This window comes from Heloderma suspectum, chromosome 2 (assembly GCF_057233095.1).
Source record: "Heloderma suspectum isolate Gila_16-S chromosome 2, 16-S_ref, whole genome shotgun sequence".
In the NCBI taxonomy this organism is placed as follows: Eukaryota; Metazoa; Chordata; class Lepidosauria; order Squamata; family Helodermatidae; genus Heloderma; species Heloderma suspectum.
The window spans coordinates 251,190,959-251,212,678 of NC_139459.1; the positions used below are offsets into that span (position 1 = coordinate 251,190,959).

The following is a 21,720-nucleotide window of genomic DNA, read 5'->3' on the forward strand; positions in this document are numbered from 1 at the left end:
GTTTGCCATGACTTAGAACTGGGACCAATTTATATGTTGGTTTTAACCATTAATTTTGATCTTCTGTTTTTATCATTGTTTCAGTATGTTTTGTGGGTTTTAAGGTTTGTTGTACAGTGCCTTGGGATGGCTTACCATAAAACAGAGGTGGGCAGATCAAGCTTGTGGCATCTACTTAGTTCTTTACTTTTGCCCTGAGATCTATCAAATGGAGCCTAGTGCAAAACACATATGCACTTAGAATTAAATAATTCTGAGCCTAGGAATTTGTTCTGAGTACCAGAACTGTACACAGCTTACAGTCCTTCCACACAAAAATCCACTCCTGATTACTCCAGGCTTTCTCCATTTCAGAGGTATACTGGGGGGGGGGGGGGTGAGAGAGAGAGAGAGAGATTTTGTTGTTGCTATTGTTAAATAATTGAAAGTCAGAAATCCTTGTCAATCTTCTGCAAATCACTCAGAGATCCATGAGCAGATCCAGATCTACCTTCTGTCTACCACTTCCCTAAAAGACAGTATATCTTTCAAGTAAGTATATCTTTCAAGTAAGTAAGGCTTTACACAACTGCTCCAAGGTGCTCCAAAGATGGAGGAGGAGTCCAGGGATGCACATGCATTCAAAGAACCACACTGGCTAGCCCTAAACGCTGCCACTGATGTGCCAGCAGGCGCACCCTCTGCTATCCTTGTACTTGGCATCTGAGAAGGAATTCTAAGCACATACTAATACTGGATGCAATGTAGCTCAGTGGAAGAGCCCCTGTTTTGCATGCAGAAAGTCCCAGATTCAGTCCTGGCAGCATCTCCAGGTAGGACTGCCTGAAACCCTACAGAGGACTGCTGCCAGTCATTGTCAACAAGACTGGGCTAGATGGATAAACGGCCTGACTTGGTATTCCTGTGTTCCTGCGCATGTTGAGAACCTCCACAAGAGGGGGAATCCTGGTTGGGCTGGGATCCCCTCTTGCATTGAGGATTTCTATACATGTTGGTATGTGTGTAGAGCCCCTTCTTAGGCACGCCAAATGGGCATCCCAATGCCGAGATGGGTGGCAACTGAGTGCACCTGCAGAGGATGGCAGGGCTTCCCCATTCAGCACCCTGACCTGCCTCCCACATTCCTTGGACATAGGGGTGGTGTGTGTGTGTTGAATCCCTGTACACATACTCCCTCACTTAATACGCCCTACCCCTTCTACCTGTTGTTGGTTAAGGGAGCTGACTGATGGGTCTCATGCCCAAAGGCCTCGCTAATCCTCAGAAACACAATGGTACTTAGGGGTTTATGGAAAAGTGTGGGATTAGAGAGCAGTCCTGCTCCATGTTGAGCAAAGCTGCCGGTGGACTAGCTCTCTGACCTGTTGTGGTCATGATGCAGTGTACATCCACCTCACAGCACACTTTTGGCTGGAGTGTGACTACTGCTGCAAGTGCCTTCGGCTGTTCATCATTTGTATTCTTAAAATCATTGCTCTTGTGAATTGCTTTGATTGCGGCCCAGCAGTTATTTAAATATTTATGGCCATTTTGCTCCAGTATTGAGCAGAAAACGCTAGAGGGGAGTTTAACAAATGGATGGAAGCCAGTTAGCCAAATATATATCTGTGTTATAAAAATATAAGCATTCTTGTAAGGGTTTTGAACAATCACAGGCATTGGCACCTTAGAATCATTTATCTGGCACGAACAATAGCCTTCAAATGGAAACAGGCAATTGATTGTTGAATCCTATATGAGAGCTGGCACTTTCAGAACTCAGTGCTGAGTAGCACAGCTTCAGAGTTTCCTAGGTGCCCTAGGGTGGCCATGTGTCCTCTTTTACAGGCGGCAGTCCTCTAGTTGAAAGGCTGGCAGAGGACTGTCCTCTATTTTGGAGGCGTCCTGAATTTGAAGGGCTGTCCAGTGCAAGCTCGGTTTAAAGATAAAGAACCATTGGAAGAAAGAGCTGCGCCTTGAAGCTGCCCATCGACAGCACCCAGACATCAGACTGAGCAAGGCACGCAGGTCACCTGGTCACAGCTTTCCCCATTATGGAGAGATGTACTATATTTCTATTTAAATTGTAGGATTTCTTTCTAAATTTGCTTCTATACATATAAATTAGCATATGCACATTTTATGCAACTTGGTGCCCTCTTTTGTCCTCTATTTTGGTGATTCATAAATGGCCACCCTATCTAGGGCCTTGAAATGCATAACTAGGTTAGAGTATACTCTCAGACTAATGTAAACTCATTTACTAAATGGTGGGGGGGGGGATATTGGACAGAGGCCAGAGCAAATACCAAGGAGTCCAAGCAGGATCCTTTATATCTGAAGAAGTTGGGTGAGAATAAACAAAACAGATAACTTTCTTAATTATGCTCAGGCAATATATAGGTCTATTGATTTCCAGATATATTATTTCTCTTTATTACATTGTTTAGACCTGTTCAGGTTAAAATACAAAACCACAAACCTCAGGACACAAGGCTACAAGTCCCTCAATTTAGCAAATACAATCAGTTAGCTGAGCTCTTGTATGCATGGCCATTAGAAAAAAAAATTAGCCACCTGTTCAGTGATATGTGGGGCCTTATCCAATAGATAATTAATTACCAATCTTTTGTTATATGACATCTCAAATCAGAGTAAAAATTGCAATATAAGAATACATGTGTCAAGAGTTTCAGGGACTCCTGCCTTACATAGAGACAGTCTGCTATGAAGTGGAATTTTCAAAACTTTGCCTTGAAGTACTACTGTTGGTAGAACACTAAGGGTGCAATCCTAGGCATGTTTATACAGAAAAAAGTCCTACACCTCTCAGCATTCCCCAGCATGGCTGGCTGGGAAATGCTGGGAGTTGTAGGACTTTTTCTGTCTAAACATGCCTAGGATTTTGCCCTAAGTCTTGCAAGTATGAATGCTCTGTGAGCTTGTATATCCTTAAGAGACATCAGATAAGTAGGTGAAGTACCATAACTGGGCAGAATCTCATGGGTCATGGGAGAACAAGTTCTGTCCAGAGAGTATAGATCCTGTCTTTCAACATCATATAATATCTGAATTAAACGTTTAGAAGCTTCCTGTTGCTCAAGCATTAGAAGAGATTCAAATAAAACACCAATTGATATAGATCTGGATCTAGATAGATATCGCTATCACATTCTATTCCTTCCCTCTACAAATAATCCCCACAGTAAAAAAAAACCTCACAGGATTTTTTTAAAAATTCCCCTAAATTTAAGGTACAGATGCAAAGCATTCCCCATAATTGTCATTAAAATGCTTTTAAAAAAATTGTTTTAAGCATTTTTACCCCAGTCTTCTGCCAAAAGATTCCCAGAATGGCTTATATAAGATCAATAAGAAGAACATATTGGGCAAGTTCACATGACACAACAGCCCATTGTGGGTTAATTTACCCTCGAGGTGTTGTGGTATGTGCTGGCTGCCATTATGAATATGCAACCCCTGACCAGGATTTGGCATGCCATGTGACCTCAGCCAGCGGGGGTTGAGGGTTAAATAACCCTCGCATAACGCACGGTCTGTTACAGGTTTCTACTTTTCATACAGTCTGAAGCTCTGATATTTGTGTATAGATAGGTAGGTAGATAGATAGTCTTCAGTTAAACTTCCTAGTATGTTCTGTTGAAGGGCTGTATACAAGTTTATTAAATACATTAATAAATAAAACTCAGCAGCTGAGGAGGTAAGGCATATCTATGGGTATGTGTTTTGGGATACATGACTCGAACTGTCATTATTCACTAGAACCAATAACCACTGAAGCCTGAAGTCATAACCTTCCTATCCTAGCAGAGCTGATAAAAAGCTGTCTGCAATTTGAAAACTTGCAGATATCTGGCCATAGAAATGGACATAGTAGAAGTTATTACATAAAATAATTTAAGTATAATTAAGTGTGTTATTTATGAAATACTGTGTCTGATTATCTACCTTTCTTTTAACCTTTATCATAGCCCCAGTAAAAGATAATAGCTAATAGTGTGATCCTTCCTGCTCTTATTGAAATCAACATTAAGAATTCTTTTTACAGAAAGATAGCCTCAGCCCTATGATTCTGGGATCCCCACTGTTGCTCCCATGAGCACATGGCCCACAGACACCCCTCCCCCATGGTGCCCTCCAGGCTTCCTGCCCCACATCTTTTTTATTTTAAAATATTTTATTTATTCATTTATTCATTATTTTTAAACTGTGAGGCCCACGTAGACTCCAGAGGCATTCTTAGAAAATAAAAAATGGTGGGCAGCAGGAGCCCAGCCCTTCATTTTGAAGCATTCCCAGTTACTCAGAAAAAAAGAGAAAACTAGGCTGAAGGTGATGGGGAGCATCCTTGAAGGCTAGGGGGATGGAGAACCATCTTGGAAGGCTGGAGGAGATGGCGTGGGGGTGGGAGGATATTTTGCTTCTGCAGTGTGTGTTTTGCCTTGTTTGATAGGGGTATAGTGAGTGTTAGCTGGCTTGTTTGCTTGGTTTGGTGAGTTGTGCGTTGTGTGTTTGAGCATCACCAATTTGCCTTCTGTAAAATGGGTTTTTGCTCCTTTCTGGGGGCAAATACATGATCTGGCATATGGAGCTCAGACTCCATCTCTGTTTTGTCAGATTCTTGGCTAAATTACTTGTCTCTGAGCTTCATCAGTTCACCTTCTGTAAAATTGTTGTTGGTGCAGGAAACTGTGCAGAAAATTGGTTTTGTGTTTTGAAGCTCAGACCATACGTCTGCCTTGTACTTAGGTTCTTGGGCACATTCTTTTTCTTTTAGCATCACCAGTTTGCCTTTGGAGAATGGGTGTTTTGTGACTGGCCAAGTCACAAAACACCATGGCAGCCATTTTGTGAATGGGCAAGCCACTGCCTCCCAGTAGCCATTTTGTGAGTCTGCCCATGGCACTTGCTCAAAATTCCAAATGTGTCGACCAGCCCTAAATGTTTGGGGATGCCTGCTATACTCACCTGGGAGTAAGTTCCATTGAGCTCAGTGTGACTGACTTCTGAGTAGACATGTGTATGATTGTACTGTACACATGTCTACTCAGGTTTATTCCTTTTTCTCAGGTCTACTCATTTTAATGGAACAGGATTGTAGCCAAAATCTATTGGACTACTTGTCTTGATTTTATGTCAGTTTGTTGTTTGCTTGATAGAATCCTTAAGCCAGGGTCCCCAACCTATTTGGACCTGTGATTTAGGAATGAGAGAAACTGCTGTAGGCACTGCCACAAAATGGCTCCCATGGAGGATGTGGCTAGTCACATTATGCCATGGGGGCCTGGCTAGTCAAAAGTGAGCTAAAGAGGAGTGAGGAGAGAGTAATAGTGAGGCTAGGGAGGGAGGGGAAAATAGCAAGGCAGTGGGGTATTGGGGAAAGAAAGAGCAAAGCTAGAAGTTAGGAGGGTGAGAACAGTAAGCTAAAGAGGAGGGGGGAATAGTGAGGCTAGAGGCTGGGAAGAAGGGGGAAACAGTTACACAAAGAGATAGAGGGGAGGGAAAGAGAAAGGCTAGAGGCTAGAAAGGGAGAGAAAGAAGACTGCCCTAACATTTTCCAAGGTTTTTCTTCAAACCACTGTAAGTCCTGGGGGTGCCATGGTGCCCATGGATGCTTCACTGGGGACTTCTGCCTTAAGCTATAAGTAAATCTTTCCGGGGGGGGGGGGTTGATATCAATATATACCTCAAGGCACTTCAGAGTGCAGCTTTTTTAACCTGAGGGGCTAAGCTTTCAGCTTTTGAGCTTTTTATAAAAAAAAGGTAATGCAAACCAGAAAGAAAGAAAGAAAGAAAGAAAGAAAGAAAGAAAGAAAGAAAGAAAGACAGACCGACCTCTAGCCAATGTGCTTAGTCGGATATATATATTCAGATAATTCAACTAATAAAGATAAAGGAGTGTGATTATGCCGCTGGGCCTACCTGACACCTTTGAAGGACAGCTGAACATCTGAAAAGCCCCCCTCCCACCCACACCCGCCACATGTACAGATTGCTGTATAGCATAGGCACCCCTCTTCAAACCTTTGGGTGAGTCTATGAACAAAAGTTGGGGTGGGGCAAGCAGGTTGGTCCCACTCACCCCTCTTCCACACAGTCACTGTATTAAGTTAAATCCAAATATAATTTTCTGGTGATGGTGCTTTGGAAACCCCAGGGTCATACAGGTTTGATTTAGCTTTTGTTGATCCTGACTATTTCTGTGGGTACAGGATTGTCAGACCCTGATTTTTCTGCTAAGCCAGGGGAGAAGACCCTTTGAGAAAAAGGGTAGCAAACATCAGCAAACAGAGTCCCGTTGTTGCTCACTGAAGAGAGCTAATTTGATCCAGAAGCTTTGATGGCCTGCCCTGTGACACAGATACACACACGTACTGTGGGGCAAGACGAAGCCTGTTGGGTCTAGGGAAGCTGGGCCTGTGAGCAACAGGTCCTAACAAGATGTTAGGCTGTAGATATGGCAACGGCAATATTTCTCACTCCAGGTTGCAACCTGGCAATCACCTACAAGAACCTTTCATTGTATAATGTTTGGGCTTGCTGATCATAATATTTAAAATATTGCTACATTAAAAAATAGTGAATGATTCTTTTTCTGATGACAGAGAAAAGAGGCCATGGGTTTGGTTAAGTTCTAGGCCAGGAGTGGAGAATATGTGGCCTTCCAGATGTTGTTGAACTGTGTAACATATGCATGATAATGTAGATGTATGTGTTTGAGTTGTAGATTTTATCCAGGAAAGACAGAGTTAATGGGATGTTGGTGTGCGAGAGAAAGGTGGGAGGGGCATGTCAGTGAGAGGAATTCTGAGGGGTTTAAAAAAGATTGGTTTGGGTGATAGGTTTAGAAGGAGTAGGTAGGTAGGTTAGGAATATGTATAAGATGATTAAATAATAACCTTTTAAAACTCTCTTGTAAATAATAAAACATTATTTGTTTTATTATTTATATATTTCCCCATGATTTGTTAATGCTACCAAATGTCAGGAGCACCCTAGCTGCTTCTTACAGTCCCCTCCAATAGCCAACTCAAGACACAGACGAAGAGGATTCTTTCCAAGGCTTTATTCCCTTACAACTTAATGACTCTTTCAGATGCTAATCACCAGCAACTAAGCAAGGAACTGCACTGGGGTAGTTAGCAGAGTAGCCTAAGCTCCAGGTAAGGCAGTTCGTCCCCATTTGAAGGAGAAGAGGGGAAACCTCTGAACTTATGGGCTATGGAGAGGTCCTCCCTCCTACCCGTAGGTCCTCGGGATGCAACCGTTCTTTTAGTGCCAAGCAGACAGAGCGCCTCCTCTCGGTGCCCTCCATCTGGCACTGCTCCCTGCATCTGTGCCAAGCATCCAGCAAGACCCCATTCCCCGCTCTCTCGCTGCCAGAGTCACTATCTCTCTCAGGAATGCAGGCAGGAGGAATCTCTCCCTGCTGCTGTGCCTGTGAGCAATGAGCGAGCTCCTCTCCCAAGGGTTATTGCTCTTCCTCAGAATCAGAACTGCTCTGGAGCTCTATGGGCTCAGTTTCCACCCTGACACCAAATTAGAAAAAACTCCTATATAGGTTAAAGGAAACCAATTAACCTAGTGGGTGTCTCCTGGACACAAGGTAAAAGGGCTGAAACTTTGGGATTCAGTGAGGACAACTGGCCAAAGCTGAGGCAGATGTCCTGGAGTTATTTTTCAGTTTCCAGCGTGTGGAAATGGGAGGGAGAATAGTTCGGAGACAGGAACATCATGTAGTGCAACTCCCATTATCCCTTGCCATTGACTATGCTGTCTGGGGCTGATGGGAATTGCAGTCCAACAGCACTTGGAGGACCATGTGTTCTGGTTCTAGGCAAATCTTTCAAACAGTATGAGTAGCAAGGCAGGGGAGCATCGTAGCAGCAACCTGTTTCTTTGGTTCCAAAATCCACAGTCAGGCTTTTATTAGGACCAAGCAAATATGTACAGAATTGTGGGCAAGCTTTCAAGATCTGTAGACCCCTTAATCAGGCAAGATATTACAAAAAAGAAAGCTGGGGTAAGAGGTAGGGGGGAAAGGCTGACTTGATGTTCCCCATCTCTCCGTTAGGATCTACTGAATGTCATGCAGGTTTTCAATTAGAGGCTACTTCGGTGGCTGATCCCAAGTTCTAATATTATGAGAGAGACAAAAAAAAAAGTCTGCCTGTAGCTGCTTTTTTCAGTATGTTACTTATATTGGTTTTGTTTTATAATTTGTTTGCTTCAGTGCTTTATTGTGTAGCTGATGTTTTGTTGTTGCCTTGGTTAGTGTTGTTTTGAAAGTAGATGAATAGGTTTTGTAAAAAATACCTTTCTATTGTTTCTTTCTTTGCTTAAGCCTACCTAAAATCTAGTTCTTTTGCACTTTAAAAAATTTCCCCAAAACAAAGTGATAAAGGATTAGTGCAAGAGTGTAGAACCTCTTTCAGCCTGAGGGCTAAATTCCATTTGAAATAAACTTTTGGGGGCCGCATTCCAGTGGCGGGCAGGGCTGAAGGCAAAAGGGACAGGGCCAAAAAACCAACAATACTAGCTTATTTTAGCTTAAAGCTGTTACTGCCAGTAACTAAGGAGAGTCAGTTCAACCTTTTAGAACGGGGAAAAGGCTGCACGAAAGCCAGTAAACCACTGAACAACTGGTGATTGAGGGAAAGGGGGTGTGGCCTTCTGGAGCACCCTGGAGGGCTGGATTGGGACCCCCGGAAGGTCAGATTTGGGGCCTGAGGTTCTGCACCCCTGATGTAGAACCTTCGGAGGAACAGCATCTACGTATTTAGGCCATTATTCTTACACTGAATTTCAATTTTGCTCCTCCCTGGTCTAGTAGTAACATTTGTGTGTTCCTGTTCATATGTGGGCTTGGGTTTCAATCTTTCCCTGCTTTTAATTAATGCTTAATATGCACAGTTGTGCCTGTTCACATGCCCAAACCTAAATCAATTTGTTGTACTGTGTCAAAAAGATGGGGAGGAGAAAGACAAAGCTTCAGAAGGGATCGTGAAATATCCAACTTCCAAGATTGTGAAACAGCTAGGTTTCACTTCTTCTGAAAGCAACTGAGTATGTGGGTTCAGGTGATTAGGTTCAAAAGAGGACAGAGCTAATGGTTGCTAGAAGAAGGAATTTCAGCAGGTGTAGGTCATGACTCCTCTTCTACACAAGTATTAAAGGTAAAGGAGGCCAGTCCTCTTCTGCATCTATCTAGCCATGCTACCCTAATGAGTGATAATAGTGAGTAGGTACAAATGCAGCATAAAAATAAGATGAAAGATAACGAACAGGATAGAGTGAAACAATGGACAGTAGGAAGGACATCATTAAACATTTTTCTAAACTAATCATGGGAAGGTTTTATCTCTTTAACAATGTACAAGCTTTTATCCAAAAATCCTAAACAGGAAGTACAATGCTGAACCTTTATGGATACTGTGAAATCTGTGCCACTTCTGTGAACAAGTATCTGTAATCGATCCTGCAAAACACGCACACGCGCGCGCGCACACATGCGCGCACACACACACACACCTGCCAGTCTGGATGTACCCTCAGGGCCTATTTAGGCTGATTAAGGATTCCAAATGAGAACACAACTCTTTTTGTGAAATCATTAAAGCTCGACATTTTATGAAGTCTTCTCATCTGATTGCAGCACAGGGGAACTTACTTTGCTGGATATTATTGACTGTAAATTAAGGGGCAGTGACAGACCCAGCTTTAGGAATAAAAATTGCTGGAAAAGAGCCAAGTTTGGATGCTGAGCTTAGATGTAGAACTCTTTGGGGCATTGGCTCATTCTGCCTAGAGGAAGAATGCAAAAGCTCCAGTGTCGAAATTTCATATTTGAAAGCTGACATCTGGATCTAAAAAGAAGCCCCCTTTTTTGTTTCCTCATAAGCACAGGCTCCCTTTTCCCATTGGTTTGGTCTGGAGAACCACCACCAATTCCAGTGGAAGAGGTCACTTTGCAGAGTAGGGTTTGGTTTTTGCTCATTCTGTCCTTCCCCATAGTGTAGCAGGCTGGGTGACAGAATTGGCTAGCCGAATCAGTCTTTATTTAACAGTGAGTGAATAAATAAAGCCTTGGCAACTAACTACTTTGAATCACACTTAAAGTGCCTTATAGACACTTTAAGTTAAATTATAATGTACTTCATAGAATATTCTGTAAAAAATACATGTGCAATGATTATTTCTTAGGGTACAGATTTGACTGCTTCAAATTTGTTTTCACATTCTTTTTAGCATAACTACAGTATCGATCATACATGTTTGTATATAAATATCTGATAAATAAAAACCATCATAACAGATGCTGGAGAGTGGGAGCATACTCTTTTGCAATAAACATTCAAAATGTAAATTAAGAGAGACAAAGAACTAATTAGCTTTGGGATCCAAAATTAATCAAGAAGTCAGAGTTTCTCCTGCTGATTCTGCCTACTATCTAGCTAGTGGAAGTGAGCATTGCACACACAGTCAAGTGTTCCTTGGGGTCTGCAGTGGCATAAACATCAGTTTATGTAATGAAGTCATAGCTGTTATCAGCTCCTATGTCTTCTGAAAGCATGTAGAAATTGCCTCTTTTTGTATTTTCTTCTCTACTGTATAACTTCTTCAGAAGCAGGATGCCTTTCCAGCTCCAGAAATATGCACATGTGTATGTCATGTCACCAGTGGTGTAGGAGCTGCTTCCCCGTGTTGCTATCCCACAGGGATAAGGATGGAGCGATCATGTCAAAAGGGTCATTTGCATGTGTTTCTACTACCCTGCCTTGCCCTCACTTGTGAGATTGCAGTGAATGGGTGAGTCTATCAGTTCTGTTTCTCTGATTCTCATTTTTCTAATCTTAAGGTCATTTCATCCAATTTCTGCATCAATTTGCGATTTTTTTAAAAAGTCTGTATAAAGATTTGTACACATTTTCACATGTGTATCTCCTAATATATGCATTTTGTGTGTAATGTACTTAGAGTGTACTCCTATGCATGTTTAGACAGAAAAAAGTCCTACAACTCTCAGCATGCCCCAGACAGCCATGCTGGCTGTGGCATGCTGGAAGTTGTAGGACTTTTTTCTGTCTAAACATGCATAGGATTGAAACTTTAACATACACATTTTTTGCAAGCAGTTTGCCTTAATGTATTTTTGTACATTCCTTTCATTAGATTTTTGTGCACACTTTTTTCTAATAGACAGATTTTTGTTTGCATGTTTGATCAGAGAACTGTATCACATCAATGAGAGAAGTATAAAGTGCAAATTAAATAGACAAATCCCCCCCCCCCCCCATCCCTAGTTTCTATGCTGCTACAGTAGCACGTGGCCGGAGCTAAACTCACTTCTTGTCTCTTTTTAAAGTATCTCAAACTCTAGGTGTCATGTTCTAAGACTACATTTTATTCAGGTCCTTTTTACAAGAAGGCAAAAGTTGCAGCCCCAAACAGAATCTTATATAGTTGCCACTGATATCAGCTGTCCCAATCAGTCAACAACCAGATCATCAGAAATTATCCATTACTGCCTTTTGGGGTAGGTCAGCCTGAGGGGTTCATCACATGGAGCTTTTATCCTGCTATTGAGATGGCTCTTTCACAGAAGTTTGCCGGCTCTTTAGATGACGCCATTCCCCTCCAGAGTATCTCCTGCAGTTTTCCCCAGCCTATCCTGTGTTTTCCCCAAACGCAATAAATGTATTTTTTCCAGCCCATGGAACAGGAGAGGCATGATCTTCCCATGAGATTCTCCAATAGCAGAAGAAACTGCTCTATCTGCCTGCTGTGGGCATTTGTTTTCAGTTGCTGGGTGCGTATGCGGTCAGGAAGTCGAAAGCATTGAGGATGAGAGCGGGGTGTGCAGGAGCATATTTGACAGGCCCGAGGGCAAGAATCACCTGTTGATTGAAACTCCTGCCTCTGCTCAAGTCTTGCTGAAGAAGGACTTTCCTCGATTCCCAGGTGTCTGCCATGTAAATGCTTAAGCACATTTCTCAGTTGGAGGGAGAAGAGGGTAAAATGTCTCCCTGCAATGAAGAGGAGACACGTATGATCCCCCATCCCACCAAGCTCAGAAGCAATGTCTTCTGTTGATTCAGAGCACCCCATTAAGGGCAATGGGGCTTACTCCCAAGTAAGTGTGCCAAGGGTTGCAGACTTACAGGGCGATCTTATGTCTACTCAGAAGTAAGTCAGAGGTTTCCTGGGGGTTGCGAGAAAAGAGTACAGCAGAAGTTAAGCTATGGAAACAAGAAACCCCCCCCCCACACACACACACACACAACATCCCGCTCCTTTGCACACCTGCCAGGGAGGGAGGAAGGCATTCCATCCGTTCAGACCAGCGTCTGCTGTGTAAAGGAGCCCTTCCTAATCCCGCAAAGAAACCGAAAGCAGGAAGCTATGGAAAGGATGTGGGTTTTTGCGGGCGGTTTGTTTAATGTAGAAACACCCTGAGATATACATATCTAAGGCAAGCAGTGAACCTCATGACTGAACAGTCATTTCTCAACCATTATGTGCCAGATTCAAACCTAATGCTTTACCCACTGCAACAGAAACCTACTGTTTAGTTTTGAGTTGTCGAGAACAATATTCTGACCTCTGTTAAGTCAATAGAAACTTAATCACTGCCCTAGTTTGGGAATGAATTAATGTGAACGTTATCTTGATCTGGAGTGGGCCTTCCCTTTGACAAAGCAGAAGGAAGTGGACTTTTCACTGAGTAAGATTAGCAGTAGTACAGAAGTAAAATGAAGTCACTCCTCTTTGCTAAGAACAAGTAATATTATAGCTGTGTTTACATGTGGATATTTATGTGTCCTCACTCTTAGAATTCCTATTTCCAGCTTTAGAAAGCACTAAGACTTTTTTATAAAAGTATACAGTGTGATAGAATTAGTTGCTGACCATTGTGTATTCAGTCTTGCAGAACAAAGCAAAATGGAGTCTGCTGAACAGAAGGAAGTACTTCATATTTTTTGTCTTGGTGTCATATGCAGAGTATTACTTAACAGGATTTGTTTGCTAGTGTTACCTAAGACATCCACAGGGGGGTGGTGTTCATTAACATTCAATGATCATGATTGATTCTGTAGTCTGTCCTTGCCCTCTTACAAATGCCTCAATTGTTCTTTGTTAGCAACATTCTGCCAAAAGGAAAGAAAAGCATTCTACAATTTTGGTATTCAGAAAAAAAAGAAAGGAAGAATGTATGTTTCCTGTTACTATTTGATGTAGAGTAGTGACTCTTTAGCAAAGAGATTTTTTAAACAAGGAAAATCTGTTATCCCCAAAATGAATTAACCAATTTGTAAACATGATGTTTCCTGCATCTTTAAAACATTAGCCCTTGGGGCAAATGATTAGCATTTTCCCTTGACACTGGCACTGATACCTTAGCTGACTTGGCTGAGCCAAGAAATGCCTTGGCTGTTGCAAGAAGTTTGTTTTTTAATGTCTGCACACTGCTAGAAAGGACTAGCACTGCTGAAGGAAGCCAAAAGTGTGGAGAGAGCATTAACATGTATAATATATTGGCAGGTCCTTTAATAAGGCAAACAAACAAGGCTACCTTAATTGTGGGAGCTGGCCCAGAGAAGCTGTGGCAAGCAAGCAATGCACCCTGCTGTGAAAATGTTTTCAGAAAAGTGAAACATTATGATGGCTTGTCAATATTGCTCTTTCAGGGAAAATAACAGCATTCATGCATTTTGTATAAGGGAGGTAGATCAAACAGACCATCAAAGTCATTTTATTATGTATACGCTCTCCTCCTGTGTTGTTTTTAGTGTCAGATGCTCAGGCGTTTGAGAATGGGCTAATTTGCCCACAGTTATGATCAGTGTCATCTTTCTGTGCCACCAAGGAAACCATCAAGTCCTTTAAGGCTGTCCTCATTCAAATAAGTGTGAATCTTTTCCAGTGACTTTAGCTGGGGTCCTTAAAACAAGACCTTGTGCTGAAGAAAAAGCTTCATCTTACAGCACAATCCTATGCATGTCTACTCTGAAGTCAGTCCCACTGAGTTCAATAGGACTTATTCCCAGACAAGTGTATATAGAATTTAACCCTTAGTTCTTATTTGTACCTGTTGATATTCCATTGTTCTAAACTGGGGCGGGCAACTTGTGGCGTTCCAGATGCTTTGGCCTATACCTCCCATCAGCTCTAGCCAGCATAGCCAAAGGTGAGGGATGGTGGGAATTGTAAGCCAAAATATCTGGAGGGCCACAAATTCTCCACCCCTGTTCTAAACTGACAGTGGGCTCCTTCACACAGAGCTTTTATCCTGCTATTGAGATGGCTCACTCACGGAAGTTTGTGGGCTCTTTAGATGATGTCGTGAACCGTCAGGGCGTCTCCTGCCATTTCCCCCAGCCTATCCCGTGTTTTCCCCAAATGCAAAAAATGTGGTATTTTTCCAGCCCCCAGAACAGGAGTGCCATGACCTCCCCATTAAATTCTCCAATAGCAGAAGAAACCACTGTGTCTGGGCAGCTGTTGGCATTTGTTTTCGGTTGTTGGGGGTGTGGTCAGGAGGACAAAGGCATTGAGGATGGGCTGCAGGGAGTGTTGTACCCGGGAGATCCTGAGCGGGGATCCTCTTGGCAAGGAGGGAAGAACAGGTGGGAGGCTTCCTTGCATGGAAGGAGACCGAGCAGATTTGATGGGTGCAAGGGCAAGGCTCACCCACCAACTGTGCTCTCTCCCTTCCTTGCAAGGAGGGGAGGCACATGGTGGGAGAGCAACTCCTGCCTCCGCTCAAGTCTTGCCAAGGAAGGTCTTTCCTCCATTCAAATCACATGTCTACCATGTAAATGCTTGAGCACATTTCTTGAGAAGAGGGTAAAATGCCTCCCTGCAATGAAGGGAGACAGATCTGATCCCCCACCCCACCAAGCTCAAAAGCAACGTCCTCTGTTGATTCAGAACATCTCATTAAGTTCAGTGCAGCTTACTCCCAAATAAGTGTGCCGAAGGTTCCAGACTTACAGTACAATCTTATGTCTACTCAGAAGTAAGTCATAGCTTTCCTGACGGCTTCGAGGAAACAGTACAGCACAAGAGATGAAAACAAGACTCCCCCCCCACACTTCTTTGCACATGCCAGGGAGGGAGGGAGGCGCTCCTTTGATTCAAACTATGTGTGTTCTGCATAAAGGATACCATCCTAATCCCGCAAAGAACCCGAAAGCACAAAGCCCCGGTAAGGATGTGATTTTTTGCGGGGGTTTTGCTAATGCAGAGACACCCAGTGTCTCAATCCCATGCTATTTCCTCATATGGGAGACTGGAGTTTTTTTGTTTGTTTTGTTTTTAGAAGAGGTGAATTGTTTCTTGATGGATTTGCACAAAGGGATCATTCATTTTAAAAGGGCCTGGTGTTGATGAGAAATACCTAGATGAGCAGTTCCCAAAATGATGCAGTGCTGAAATCTGGAGCCGTCCCAGTGCCCTCTGCTGTATGTACTCAGCAGCACATACTCAGCAATATACCGGCATTTATTTGCAGCACAAGCATATGCTTAGTCAGCGTTCCATCTGGCCTATTGCAAGAAGCTGGCTAAAAAAGGAAAGCCTCCCTTTCCTTCCAAAGCTCAGCAGTTAAAATGCTTTTAAAAGTCTCATCCACACAGCACTGAATGTTAGGGCCTTTTCAAATGCTGCTTCCCCTGTGTGCAGGCCTTGCCCACTGCAGTGGTACATGTGGGGAGAACATATGAAAAAACCACATGCGCAGTCCCCAGCAAGTCTGCCATCTGCACTGGTGTGCAGCTGCTACATGGGCTGTGATTGTAGCCATTGTAGTGATCTTTTAAACATCACTTTCTCTGTTTGTAGTGGCACCATAAATTAAGGGCCTTCCCCCTATACATGAAAGGCAAGCAAAGTCTAGACTAGCTAGACTCAATTTGACCTTTGTGCTTGGGATGGATTGCTTGCAGAGTCCATTCTAGACTGCAGTGAAAGGTGGCAGGGTAGACCTCTCACTTGTGTCGGGTTGCCACTGGGTAAAGGACAGTTTACAGTGCAGCATTAAGAAATTCAGCTCTATTTTTGGATGGGTTCTTAGCAGCTAAAAATCTCTGCAAAAAACAACAACATGGTGGCAGTTTAACTATGTGTGTAGGCATCTTAAGGCCCTAGGACAGGGGTGGGGGATCTGTGGTCCCCCAGATGCTGTTGGGCTGCAGCTCCCATCTTCCCTCACCATTGGCTATGCTGGCAAGGGCTAATAGGAGTTGCTGTCCAACAGCCTCTGAAGGGCCACACGTTACCCACCCCTGCTTTAGATTTCAAGATGAAGTGTGTTCCCTCATTTTTCTTCTCCTCCCTTAATGGCTTGTATCCTACATACCTACATCTCATTACAGTCTCAAAGATCAACCAAGAGATCAACCATATGTCTTTAGGATATATCTGTGTATCAAGTTTCTACAACAGTGGGTTGTGGAAAGACGTTCTTGGCAGTTGCCTCAAAATTATGACAATCCCATGAAGAAACTTTGCAAGCTCTGATCCCAAACATTTTGGGGAAAATATCAAGATATTCTTTTTTGGCTTGGCCTATAGTAGTTGGGGTAAGTATGTATTATGCATGGAAGAAGTGTTTAGGTTGAGACAGCTATTTATCTAGTGTTATACTATCTTCATCTTATTTTAAAAGGCATCATCGTGTTGTGGTTCTTAAAAAGAAATGCAGTGGTGTGATGTGTCCTGAGATCTAGGAAAAGAAGAGGATAGAAAGTTAATTAAAACGTAATTAAAATTAAACACATTTTTTGCTACTATTCATGAGAATTTGATAATGTAAGCTGTGTAATGCAGCATGAGCTCTAATTAGCTTCTGGCTATAAACAAGCACCTATGAATGTCATCACAATGTGCCATTGGAGACTGAAATCCAACCCCTACAGTTGGCAGAAGTCCCTGTCCTCTGAGATGAAAATGATTCTGCATTGGATGCAGAGTTGTGAACTTTAAATTACATCCAGCAGAGGGCAAGAGCCCTGACGTACTATAATCAGATTGTGATGCTGTAGTACTTTCTATTTGTACGACACATTTAAATGGTATTGCAGTAGACATATTTGGAAATCGTAATATGTATATAGTAATAAGTAACTGAAGAGGAGGGAGTTTAATTTGGAGATATACTTATCACCTGTAATATTGCATAGAACTACTTGCAGAGGATGAATAACCTTATGTCTGTTTTACCAGGCCCCTAGGCTATAATAAGGATATGACTGGACAGGATTTCTTAATCTCTGCTTATCCCTAAACATCCCAGAAATCATTGTGTGATGTTCAGTTTGGAACTGTTGGTGCAACTAGGGGTCAAAGACTATTCCAGAATTGGTACCTGGAGATACTGATCCAATTTCACAAACATGTTCACTTTGTTGAAAAGACCTCAAGGATGGTTCACTTGGAAATTTGTAAGAAGACTTTCAGATTATCTACAGGCAGTTGGGCATATCAGTCAAATCTCATTTGTTATTGTGGCACTAATCATTATACATTGCATTTTACAGAGGGGCATAAACAATAGACAGGCCCCTGCCCTGAGGAGCTAATGAAATCTAAATTTAGGCTGGGGAGAAGAGAGAAAAGCATCATGCAGAGAGGAGGGAGAGGCAAAGCTGACATTTCTTTTTCTCTGCATGTTATTCCTATTTTTACCATGCATATCCATCCTAAGAGAGACCATTCCCTAATCAACTAAGAAAATACGTCACAGCAGTTTTGGTAAAGTTTTGAATTGTTGAGAATTTGCAGCTGCTGTGGCTCCAGCTGATTTTAGCATCACTTGTGAAAGTGCTTGTAATTCTGCATCTTTCCCCTTAGCTGTCCATATCCTTTGGTTTAATTTCCTCTCCCTATAACATAAAAATAAGAAGAAAGGTACTAACAGGGACAGCAGAGGAGTGGCTCAGGTCAGGGCTAGCAGCACCCTATTTTTTCTGCACAAATGCATGTGGCCTCTTTAAACTTTCCAGTTGTAGCATCGACTACTTGATATCCATCTAACACATGGCTTTCTCCCTTTGCACTTTGAATGATTTTCTACTTTGGGTTAGAATGAGAAACAGACTGCCATAGGCTAATCTAGCTCTATTTGGGAAGCAAATGTATTATCAGCTTTATAAAAATCCATGGCAGGTTTATTCGTAATCAGCCGTTCCATTCAAATTCAAGTTCACGGCTCTTGGTAATAAATTTTCCAGTACGCAACTCAGCAAGCTTTTTCCCCCCTCACGTGACTCAGCAGGGCTCTGCCTGGTGTAATATTTTACACTGACCATTGTTTGCATAGTGCATGAACTGAAATATTACTTATCATTTACATTAGTGGTTCCCTAGTGACTGCGGCCTCCTTTAGCTGTAATTTTTGACGCCACAGAGATTCATCAGTGTAGGTGCCCCCCCCCCCCGCATCCTGTATAGATCTAAGCTGCATAGTTACATTCAGATTTGATCCTGATTTCCTATCTAATTGGTGAGCAAAAGAGCCTTACTGCTAGTTGACTGTATGCTGTTGCTGATGGTAGGGTTTCTCTTCTCATCGCTATCCTGATGGATGTGGTTCTGTTGGGAAAGGGGAGCAAGCAGCATGGCAGAGGGCAGTTGACCACTGAGTGAATTGTTGGGCTTTGGGGGCCTCTGTTGCCAGGAGCTCCAGGATCTGAGAGGGCCTTGGAAAACTTAACTGAGGATGTCCAAGGGCCAGTTCGCACTGCTCATTTCCTTCATGAAAATGTGTATTTTCATGTCTATGCAACCACATGAGAGAAAGGATTGTATAAACCAGGCTGTAGGTGCAGTGAGTCAACAGACATCTCTGTAACCACAGCTGCACTTTTCCCCCAGCCATTACAATCATGGAGTTTTATTACATTTAAATCCTGCCTTTTTTCTTCTTGAAAGGAACCCAAGGCAACTTACATGGTCCTCCTCCTCCTCTCCATTTTATCATCACAACAACCCTATGAGGTAGGTTAGGATGAGACTCAGTGACTAGCCCAAAGTCATCCAGTGAGTTTCACAGCTCACTGGGAACTAGAACTCCAGTCTCCTGAGTCCTAGTCCAACACTGTAACCAACACACCTCACTGGCTCTCAAGTTGCCATTTGACCCACTGTGTGTGTCTCTTGGTTCACACTTACCTTTCTACATGCAGTTGTGTTTCAGAGAAGAATTTAGCAGCGTGAATAGGTGCTAAGACTGACATTGTAAGTAAGTATGTATGCTGTAAGTAAACATATCGGTACAAGTGCTGAATCTATGACACTGACTATCTCCCGAAATTTCAGTTGGTGGTATATGGAGTCAGTTTGGCTTTACAAGGACATGAGCTGGTGCATGTGCCCAGCACATGTTGGGGTCACTGTCTACCACAAATACTTCTGGAAGTAGCCCTATTCAGATGCTAAATGTGTTAAGAGAGGGAGCACAATAGTCTCACCCTCTCCTCAATGTTTCCTTGCCCTGTACCCATAGAAGGTGACAGTGCTGAAAAGGAGAGCCTCCCTTTATCTGTGGAGGCTCTCCATGCGATTGACAACACTGATTTTTAAGCATTCTCTAGTGCAATGGAGAGCCTCCGGTAGACACAGGAGGCTCTCCTCTTCAAAACATCACTTTCCAAGGGCACAGGGCAATGGAAACACATGAGGAGGGCGTGGAGCTAGTGCGCTCCCTCTCCTTGCAAGTTTAGCCTACTCAGATTGATAGCACCTGAACAGGCCTTGAGAGTCAGACAGTTGTAGAATGAATAAAGTGACCAACCAAATACAGCAGTGAACAGGGCACCTGTACCCTTTAATAATTGCATAGAGGAGGGACCTTGGGCAGCTTTGTTATGCTGGGTTTAAAAAAAAAGCTGCAAGCACTGGAATTTACTCTTTTACAGGGCTATTAAAAGTACAGGAATCCTCCCCTGCCTTGCTCTGTTTCACAACCTAGATATCAAAGAATTTATGTACACATTTGAAAATGGTAACTTGGATACACCATGAAGGATTCACACCGCTTAACCATGTGTATGCATATGTCTTTGATCCATGTGGCTTGAAGATCTATGCCATTTTGTAATATATATTTGAAATCTATGGTTAATATATTCTTACAAATACTAGAAATACCAGATCGCAGTTATAGAAGAGACATGTAGCATGTTTTTTGTTTGTTTTTTTACTAACCTACACCTCCCCTCTGTCCACTGAAAACATAAATAGTTAATAAAATAAACAGGCCACTGTGTGCTTGGAAAACGCTGCCTGCTGATTGACGCTCACAGGGTGTTCTACAAACAGGACTGATCAATATGTTTGAGCTGGAGCTAATCCAATGAAGAATGGTAAGCAATGAAAGGCGAATGAGTCTTCTCCCAAGGTAAAATGCATTTTAAGTAAATAGTAGCTTTACAAAACCATTCCCCCAACAGATAATTTGCAAAATTGCCAATCGAAACAACAAACATATAGACTTGTCTTAAGAAGTTGTTTTTTAAACTGTCAGTACGCCCATTACATGTATGATTCCTTTCTATTTCCTCCCCCCCACCGCCACTACAATATGGCAAACAGATCTTCCCAGACAGCAATTACCTCCATGCTAAAGGCCATATGCTAAGGAGTCTTGAATGCCTTCTTCTCCCACTGACGTCACTGGGAGCTCATTATCTCTTAGTATTTGATCTGAAATTCCTCCAGGGCATTCTGCAGCAAGACTACTAGTTTTCTACTAGTTATAATAGGGGGAATATCTGAAATCATGCTCAGCAGCAATAGGGCAAAACGTGGATGTGCGTGTGCATGTGTTTGTGTACACCGCGCCCCCCCCAACAATGGTTTGATGATTTGATGCTGTATTTTTCAAGTTCTGATAATTTCCGTGCATCTGTGGAACAACATCACACTTGAGTTCCACACTTGATAGTGAAGATTATACATTTAAGCCTGATTAGTTATGCAAGTTACTTGGCTGTAACTTGCTTATTTATGTAGCGTATGTCCCCAAATGGATAGTGATCAAATCTTGCCCCCGAAATGCAGTGGAAAGGGGAGGAGACAGAACCCCGTGGAAGTGCATCTCCTGCAAGATCATCTTGCCTGGGAAAAGCAGTAACCCAAAGGGTGGTGTGGGACAACCTGCTGAGTGGCACACTTTATTGCTCCTTTGAGCATAAGCAACCTACATGCCCCTACCATCTGTTTGCTGCTGTGCAGGCGACATATGTGCCAGCAGGAGGAGTTGGAGAAGGAAGAGGAGGGGGCTAAATATGGCACTTCTTGTGAAGACCCCATTCCCTTGGGGGACATGGTGAGTGAGTCCGTGTATTAGCTAGACATGTCTCCAAGCACTCTCCTGGGGGCAATGGAAAGAAAGCCTTTCTGGCAGCCGTGATGTAAGGCAACACTTTGCATATGGATATTCTAGCTGCTGCACATGTGTGTATGTGTGTATACACTGTCTTATACAGCATGTATACACATGCTCCAATAGTCAGCTCAGTAGCAGTAACAGTTAAACAGTGCCTGAGATTGTTCATCAGATACTTGGTACTGAAGGGTCATGCAGGTTCACAGTGAGTTTACTGTCAGCCCTTGTGTCCGGTTAGTTTGAAGAAAATACTAAGACCTCATAATTTGCATGGGATTTATACTTTGTGGGAGTTCAACTTCAGATCAGAAGTTCCATGTCATGTATAT

General features: G+C 42.8%; 1 protein-coding gene across 3 annotated transcripts in view; it reads left to right on the forward strand.

Moving 5' to 3' along the window:
- Nucleotides 1–21,720, forward strand: part of PPP2R2B (protein phosphatase 2 regulatory subunit Bbeta) — a 390,243-nt gene that overhangs the window by 52,457 nt on the left and 316,066 nt on the right. The window lies entirely within an intron of this gene.